This window comes from Theobroma cacao, chromosome 3 (genome assembly GCF_000208745.1).
Source record: "Theobroma cacao cultivar B97-61/B2 chromosome 3, Criollo_cocoa_genome_V2, whole genome shotgun sequence".
Lineage (NCBI taxonomy): Eukaryota > Viridiplantae > Streptophyta > Magnoliopsida > Malvales > Malvaceae > Theobroma > Theobroma cacao.
In genome coordinates, this window is record NC_030852.1 from 6,771,312 (window position 1) to 6,781,401 (window position 10,090).

Sequence of the window (10,090 nt, forward strand, 5' to 3'; positions counted from 1 at the left end):
GATTTAAAAGTATGTATAAACATATTTAGCTTTTACACCATATTTTTGGCTGGTGTCGGTATTTTTAAAAAAATGACGAAAATGCCCCTGTGAGCCAGAAAATAATATTTTATTATTTTGATTTGGAAACGACTTATGATTTCTTGAAATGCGAGATTTAATAACTGTCGCTCACCGGGGAGATACGGAAGTTGATGCTAAACCTTGCGGGTTTCGATCGGCATTCGGGGTAATGAGTGCCTATCAGGACGTCGCGACGGTTGTCACGGGCCTGATAGGAGTTCCGGGTCATGACAAGAGGACTTTGGCAATCATTTCATAACAACTAGAATAGAGATGTTGTTGTGTAGTTGTTGTATGCACGTTTGAAACATAATGGAGAATTTTTAAAGTAAGCTTTTAGGTCAAGGGGAACAAAATTCAATCGAAAGATAAGCCCACCTCCCAACAGTGGTATTAGAGAAGATTTTGGCTTGCTTTCATCCTTTTAAATTCGTGTATTAAATATTTACATGCATTATTATGCTTGAATGCATGCTTAATTATTTAAGATAGCTCTAACATATTTTTTATTTGTAAATATTATGTCATAAAACTTTTGTCAAAATATTCCTCAAGATGCCTAGAACATGCCTCTAAGTTTGGTGTAACTTGATGAATTGAGTTTTAGTATTTTGAACATACGTTTTGAATGATGGCCCAACATGATTGTTTTTAATTTTGATTATCAATACATGATTTATAATGAATAAATCTTAAATAGATATGTTCTATTCCATATTATCTTTTCAACGATATATTAAATGTATATTTTTCAATGTAGATATCATGATAAATTAAGTACAAAAAAATTGGATAGCAAATTTGTTTTGTTGAAACCAATAGGCTTTAATCCAGTGCAACAGATGCATTGAACAAGAGCCATATGACACCTTATAAATGGCAGTAAAATAAGATTAAAAATGGGGAAAAAAATGTAAGTAGTAGGATTCAAACTTGCATTGACAGTCATAAGAACTCTTAAATGCACCTTTTAATAACTAAACTAAAGGAGTGTTCCTATGATGAAAGTGCAGTATAGTATAGTAAAGACCAGAAGGGGCCGGATATAGGCATGAAAAGCTGATGTGGTCGTCGAAAGGTGATTGAGTGGCATTGCTGGATAAGTTTTACATAAATACGAATTTTTGACCCTTTTTTATTTTTACATAGTGTCTTTATAACTTTTTTGTATTAAAATTTGACCCAAAAAATTTGAATATTAATTTATTTTTTGAAAATGTTATTTATATTCTTGGTGTTTTATTTTGTTAAATTCACATGTGTTATATATCTATTTAACTAACCATAATCATAATTATATGTTTTATGATAGAAATTGATTTTCTGAAATATATATGATTTGAGTGAATTTAGCAAATGCATGTTAAATGAATTATTTTACATATGTTGTAAAATTATATATCTCTTACATTTCATTTGAGAATATTGTTTTATGATTGCAATATTTTACTTATTTTTTAAGTAAAATTATATACTAAAATTTATTTTTTATAAGTGCCCATTTTTGTGATTATTTTAATTATTTGTTAATTATTATTTATGTTAATTATTTTTCAAGTGCTAATGTTCCAAAATAACAAATGCATATGAGCAAATGTTGCATCTCTAATATTTTTTAATAGATTGCTGTAATAGGTTTCTCGTGATGTAATTTATTTTTTAAGTTGTATTAATTATTTATTGAGGCCATGTAAAGGGATATAATTTTGCGATTATTTTACGTATAATATTATTTTGGATATGAGCATTTATAAATGTTAATAGAGTTCTTCAATAGAACTTAATATGTTATGTTATGTTGTATGTGGTAAGTGGGAGTTGTTCCCATAATCCGAGATTGAATTAGATTAGGCATTTAAATTAATGCTTATACTATTGGCGATGATTTCTAGTATGCAAGTAAAATTTTCAAACTAGTAATATAGGTAAAAATCAAATATGTCTAATTTTAATTGATTAGAAAATTAGATGTCAACCTAATTAAATTCTATGCAATGATGTAATGATATGACTTCAAAACAAGTTATTACCAATTTGATCAAAGGTGCCAAACTTGATGGCAAAAACTATGATAGTTGGCATAAGAAAGTCTAGTATCTTCTTAATGAACAAGAGTTGCTCGATCATCTGACAAAAGAGATGAACACATCTGAAGTTGGAAACACTACCTAGGATTGCCCTATGACACTTGGTATAAGAAAGACCATAGTGCATCCTTTGCCATATTAAGCTGCATGCACAATGATCTCATTAGGGAGTTTGAGAACTTCCCAACTACCAAACGATTGTGGGAACAACTGAAATTCGAGTATGGTGGAACTATATCTACGAGGCTTCATGCCTTAACACTTAGGTTCAATCAATATGTGATGGACTCAAAGCACACCATGGTTGAGCACCTAAGGGCCATGTTAGCCATGATAAGAGAAATGAAAACAGTTGGCTATGATGTCACAGATGAGCAACAAGTCTTAGTTGTCATTTGGTTACCCCCTAAGTCCTCTTGGAGATATGTTAAACTTGTATTGACACATAATGAGGGGATAAAGACTTTTAATGATATTTCTCTCCATTTAGAGCTTGTGGTAGAGTGTAGAAAAGCTATACACAGCACTACTATGATAGCTCAAGCTAGAAATCGCAAAAGGTGTGTTCCTCAATGAAATAGACAACAAAAGAAGGGAAAGATTAGAAGTCTAAGGCCTAAAAGTGATGGAGTCACCATGCGCTAGAGAGGCAAGTGTGGTGGGAAAAAAGATAAGTTCAGGTTGAAATGCTTTAATTGTGGTAAAAAGGGACGTTTTACTTAAGAGTGCACTAAGCCTAAGAAGGTTTTCTTTTAAACCCCTTTAGAACTTATGTATGTTCTCAAATGAACTCCATGAACCCTAGAAAAATCAGATTTTTCTGGTCTTGATATTTCACCGTATCAAGTTCAAACTCGCATGAAACAATTCCAATTTTTGAACCCGATTCTTTCAACTTTTAAAACTTTGATTCAAATCAGTATTTAAATACTTAACATCAAGTTTTAAATGATGATTAACTTGCTGGAATTGAATGTTAAAATTAATCAAAACAATTTTGATAATTATAGTATACATGTCGACTTGAATTAAGGTTTTGAGGCAAAACTAATTTCTTCATATTAGCAACAACTAAAGCATCATCCAATCAAAAGCAAATACAAGGTGGCTTTGATACCAATGCTAGATTTCGACCATGCTTAGATAAAAGAACGAAATTCAAAAATTAACAATTAAAATTGAATAATGTAGCCAAAATAAACATAGAAAATCGAAACCTCCATAGGATCACTTGTCTTGGTATTTGATTAGACTAACATTCATACATATAAGCAAATAATCAGAATCATACCTTTAGTAGTGATTTCAATAAATCACAACTTATGACCCTTTTTCTTAATTGCACACCCAAAGCTCAATTATCGCAAACCAAAGCTATTCATGTGTCCATCCTTTAACGATGATCCACACAAGTGACAGATGAAAGCCTTCTTCGAGGAGGGATTCTGTGTTGCCGTAAAGCGACGTTATGGGCCAAGATTTCATAAATCTCACTTTTCAAAGAATCAGTTTTGGTAAAAAAGATGACAAAGAAAAACAATTCTTAGAACCCTCTTAACAAAATGTTTCTTAGGCTCGTGAAGCTTTTTCGATTTTCTATCAAGTGTTTCTGACCTCTAATTCTTCTTATATGGAGCAACATCCACATTTAAGTATTTATAATTTGGTTAAATTGCTGATCCAACTTTTGATTAATTACAATTTAACCTTTGTACTTACTTAAACCATTTAATTAAGTCCATATTAGAAATTCCAAATTTTCTATTGAGCACAAATCCCATTTTAATTTCACATTGTCACCTTATTGTGTGTGACCCATTAGGCCCCCAATATGTTGGCAATAAATATGAACTAATCCAATTACTTATTTTTTATAAATCATGAGGGATATCTTGCAATACATTATGACCACCAAAATGTCAAAAGAGTCAATATGGTTTAACTAACCTTTCAGTGTACAGTATCTCAATGTAATTTGATCCTTTCATCAAATATTCTGGATATGTGATAACTATATGATATAGAGTTATTTGAGCTTAATTTTGATACTAATTTAGCTTAGTTCTTGTAGCAATGCATAAAAATTAGTAGATTTTATTTAATTATTTTAAATTAGTTAATTTAGGTGAGTCAATCTAATCTTAGTTAATTTTATCCTTAATTTGATGTTAATGTGATTAAGATAGGTTGTTATTGATTTATTTGTGCTTTTGTAAATATTTGATGAAAGAAAATTTTTAATGAAAGAATGAGAGCAATTTTGAGGTGCAAACCTCCACTACATATATTTTGGTATTTCAGTTATAACTCTCTCTACAGAGCTCCAAATGAGATGATTATTCAACCATTGGAAAGATAAGAGAAAGATTTACAACTTTCATGTTTACCACTCTATGCAGTTTGGCCTAGAAAATGGTTAAAAATGTTATCAAAGTTGATACACTGTAGCAGTCCTAGAACAATTACGATTTATACTATTTAAATGGTCTAGGCCATGGCTTTGGAGGTAGTAGGCCATGGCCCACGTAGTTTGATGAGGCAATCTTGATTGAAATTGACTTCTTTCTTCACCCAACTTGGCCTAACTTCAAAACCCTATAAAAATAACCTTTCGGAGGACTTTTAGAAGAGAACAAAACATCAGATTAACAGCTGAGAGTCAAGCCACAAAGTCATTGAAGCTAAGAAGAATTTGAAGGATTTAAGGAGATTTGGAGATCAAGAATACAATTCTTGAGTTTTTTTTTTTATTCTCTTGTTCTTTTGGTTTTGTTTTTAATGTTTAAACTTTTTATCTAAGATTACGATTAAGCTCAATATGTAGTCTGATTTGTTTATCTCTCTTTTGCTTATGTTTGATGGATTTAAGTTATTTATTTTATTCTGTTTTTAATGCTTCTAATTGCCTGATCACCAATTAGATTGAATTGGAAACCTAGGTTAAACCTTAACAAAGGAGATTTAGGTAGACTTTGAATAGAATAACGTATGATCGAATACACTTAGTTGATTAGGTGATTTGATTTGCATATAGGGTAGACATACACTTATAAGCCATACATAGACAAAATTAGAGCACAAATTTAATAAATCTTTCTTCAATTTAATTTGCATAAAGTAAATTAATTGAAAGTGGTATTTTTATGAGAAACTAGACAGAGGCTTGTAAATAATTTAGAACTCTAGGTTAGTAACTTAATCCATTAAACTAAGTTAAAAGAGAGAGACAATAATCAGATGAAGTATTGAGGGATATCATAATCTTAGATCTAGTAGTTAAATGAGTTTTATAAAACAAATTTACTATTTAATTTTAGTTTTAGTTTGTTAGTTTTAATTTTTTTTAATAATTTTAAATTTAATTGTTTGGATAAGATTAAGTTGTTACAATTTTAGTAGTTAACAGTAAGAATTAATTTAGTTCTCTGTAAGATCAACACTCTACTCATTACTATATTATCTTTGTGATACGTACACTTGAGTGGATAGAAAATTAAACAACGATATGTCATGAAGCATGGCATGGTGTCTACTTACGACATCCCATGTTAGTCCTAAAGCTTCATATTGACCTATCCAAATTTATTAAGATCACCTCGACCAAAGACTTTGATAATATAAGCTAAAAGCAAGTGAGATATGTCCCCTGCAAATCACTTGGGGGTAATGAATCCTTTCTAGACTACTCATTCATCTTCGCATGCTTCATGGCATACCCAAAAGCACCCTGTTTAGACATCTGGTCGCCTTTAGACCTGTAAGGGTGAAATCAAGGCATGACAATTCACATACAAGATGGCCTAGCATCACAAGTCTAAGGATTACTTACACTATTGACACATGAAAGTGTTTCCATAGACACTTGAGTGAAATACCAAATGGCACTCTCATAACGAGTCATGTTCAATGAACTTGTTCCTTAACAAGCACCCATAAACTATCCCCAAGTATCTCACATGTTTCAACCTATGAGATCAGTTACTTACTTCTAAAATAAGAAGGCTTAGCATATACCAATCATTGAGCATTGTTAATGCCCTTATTGTTGACAATACAATGACCAGGAACATATTTAGGAACAAGACTTTGATGCATAAGAATCTCATAATTATAACCTTTATAATTTCTTTGTAAGGCCATTATGTTCTAAGGACTTTATCTACATAAGTCTCTCATAACTCTTTAAAGATAAACTCATGGATAAAGAAATACCTTATACATTATATAAAATATCCATAATATATTTAACATGAAATATGACTAATTAATATAGTGTTTTACAAGCACAAAATTGATTAACTTATAAGGCTTACACTAACAATCTCCCATTAGCACTAAAGCCAATCGCCCACATAAGAATCAATTATTGCTCTTTAAGGTATTGTTTCTTCTCAATTCCAATAACTTCTATTTTTCAAGAACTGACTTCTTTTTTTCTCATAATTGATTCTTCATTGGTTCTGTGTGCTAAGAATTGATTTTTCCCATTTTCAGAATTGATTCTTCTTGTGATAAAGAAATAAATTTTGCTTTCTTCTTATTTAAGAATCAAAACTTTACATTTGAGAATTCGATTCTTAGGTTAGCACTTTGTGTTTGAAAACAAAAACTCTTTGAGAAAACTTAGAAGTATATCTTTAAGTTCAAGAGCATTATTGTTCACTTTTGAAACATATTCAATCAATCTCAACATTTTAAGATATTTTTCTTTGTAAAACTAGCTTCAAAATATCCTTAAGGATTTTATTCAGATTCAAAAGCATCGCTTTCATTCATTTTCAAAGTTTATTTAGTTCAATTAATTTTGTCATTTCAAAATCAAGATAAAGCTAACATCGGGAATGACATAAAGTTGATTGTCACCACATAGAAGTGGTTGTCCTCCATTTTTGAGATGAAGGACACGGGACAAGCTGAATACATCTCTAGGGTTAAGATCTCAAGAAATCATTTTAAGAAGTTCTTAAGTTTGTCTCAAGAAAATTACATTCAAAGGGTTTTAGAATAGTTTCATATGTAAAACTCTAAACCCATAAACACTCTAATGGAGAAAAACCTATATCTCAACATGTAACAATGTCCTAAAACTAAAGAAGAAAAGAAACAAATAGCGAACATAACATACATAATTGTTGTTGGATGTTTGATGTACATATGATGTGTACTCAACCAAACATATGTTTGCGGTTGGTATAGTCAGTAGGTATTAAAGTAATCTTGGGATTGCCTATTAGGCTGCAGTTAAAAGGTTACTATGGTATCTAAGAGGAACCACTAATTTGACTTTGTGCTATCAAGGTGGAAGTTTAAAATTGGTCAAATACAGTGATGCTAATCATGTTAGTGATAAAGATGATCGAAAGTCTATTTCAAGATATACTTTTATACTTAGAAGCGGAGCTATCTCTTGGAGTAGAAAGAAATAGCTTTATACTACTCTATATATTATGGAAGCAAAGTATGTAGCATGTTGTGCAATACATAAGGTGATTTGATTAAGGAGATTCTTGTAAAACTTGAGCATTATTGGGCATCTTCGTTAAGCTATTGTACTTTTATTGTGACAACACAACTACCATATACAAAAGATTCTAAGTACCATGAAAAAGCCAAACACATTGATACTCGCTATCACTACATTCATGACATCATTGCACAAGGTCTTGTTATGTTAAAGTACATCTCTACAACTAATATGTTAGCAAACCCATTCACTAAACCTATTACTAGAAATGCTTTTCAGAAACATATAAGGGGTTTAGGGTTATTACATATTTGATATTTATGTACTATCTATGGTTTTTGAACAATTAATAAATTAAGTCTGTGTTGACTTATTTGATCAAATGTTGTTGATTAATTAAAGTACATATCTAATATAATTATTGTCACCTAACTTTATAGATTATTCCTTTCACATGAGATAATCGCCCTAATGCTGTAGTAATGAGTGGGATGAGACTTAAATGATCACAAGGTACTAAGCATTTTATGATCTCTTTATCACATGAGTTACAAGCAAAGATGTTAGCAATGTCACCTTGACCTAAAGACAAGGTGAGGCTCATAAGAGTCGAACATGGAGACTACCCACACTCCATGAAGTCAGTCACAACAAAATTTGAATCTTAAGGGATTCAAGTCAATCCTTTTTATAGGGATGTGATCAAGATCCATATGGTAGTTTTGATGTGACAAACACTAAGTGGCAGATCCACCATAACATATATTTTATATTGTATGTGCTAGTAGTCTACTGATCAAAGGGAGTGATTGGATAGATCCCTGCTTCATCACTATGTAAGCCTTAAGGACTTATATAGTCCAAATCCCATGCACTTTGGGACTAGGATCAATTATATGAAGTTAAGATTTGGTGTTGCTACTTTAGCATGACATATAAGGGTCAGAGATGATGCAATCTAGCAAAACATGACTATGAAAGCAATCTGATCTTAATGGATTGGCATGAGTATCCAAGGCAAAGTCATTAAACATCTCACATACCTGGTTTGTAACTCATTGCCTGGGCAATTATAAAACATTGGCTATTAGATATAACCATAAGTTTACACACATAAAGAGATTTTGCATAGCTCGTATGTGTAGGAAGGATCAAAGATGCAAAACCTTATATGATTAAGATGATTTGGGGTATGACAAGAATTCAAGCTATTTTATGTTAGTAAGATTGCTACTTAATATCTCACTACTCATTAGTACCTTTTGGTCGCACGTTCCATTTTCCCTATATGACAGTGGATGCAAAAGGAATTAGATCGAGAGTTGTACATGTTGATTCCAATTTGTACGAGTGGGAGATGTTGCATTTAGATGTGGTGTGCCTACATGGCATGCAACTATGTTAATTATTTGTGAATAATTAATAAATATTCAATTAATTAATGTTGGATATTGTTTTAATATTTATTAATTGAATAATTCAAAAAAGTGTTTATCAAATAATTGGAATAAGGTATAAATTTAAATTTAATTTAATTTAATAAAGATTATCTATATAATAATCCATTAAGGATAAAGTTCCCAAATCAATTAAGATATAGAGATTAAGATATAGAGATATTGTATCTTTCTATCCCAATATAATAGAAATATTATCTCTATATAATAAACAGACATATTGAAATTTTCCTGAGAGGAAGAAAAGTCAATTTTTCAAGAAGTTAGTAAAACACAAATACTCTTTCTCAATCTCTCTATTCTTGCGGCACCATCAATAAGGGTTTAAAGGTTTTGGAATGTGTAATTAATCATGGAAGACTTTAGTAGCCACTCCATAATAACAAGAACAGAAGATTGTTGTGTAGTTGTTGTATACACGTTTGGAACACGAAGAAGGATTTCTTAAGCAAGCTTTTCGGTTAGGGAAAACAAAATTCAACCAAAAGGTAAGCCCACTTCCCAACAATTTTAATGAAATTTTGAAGTGTTTATGGGTACCAATAAAGACGAGGGAATGTCAAAAGGTGAAAAAAGGTGAAAGGAGCCAAAAGAGATGAAATCTAGCCAACACATACCATATCAGTAGCAGGGTGGCCTTGGGTTGACGGTGGAGGGAGTGGGTTAGTGACAAGTTTCTTGAACGGTGGGACACAATATTGCCTAGGTGACACTGAGGAGCAAAGGGAAGAGAGAAGATAGAAAGAGAATAGATAGGGTAAAAATGGGGGGAAGCCTAATCAAGCCACTTAATTTTAAACTTATAAACGAAATTTTCATCTATAATTTCAATACCTTAAAATGCAATTATCGATGGAATCGATAATTCAGTTAGTATCTACACAGAATTATTGACCAAATATTCCATTAGTAATTTCATTGATATATTCAATCAATATTTTTGTCTATATATTCTGTCGATACTCACCATTATCTATAGATCGATTGGTCAACATTATTGATGTTTTTCCTATTTATCT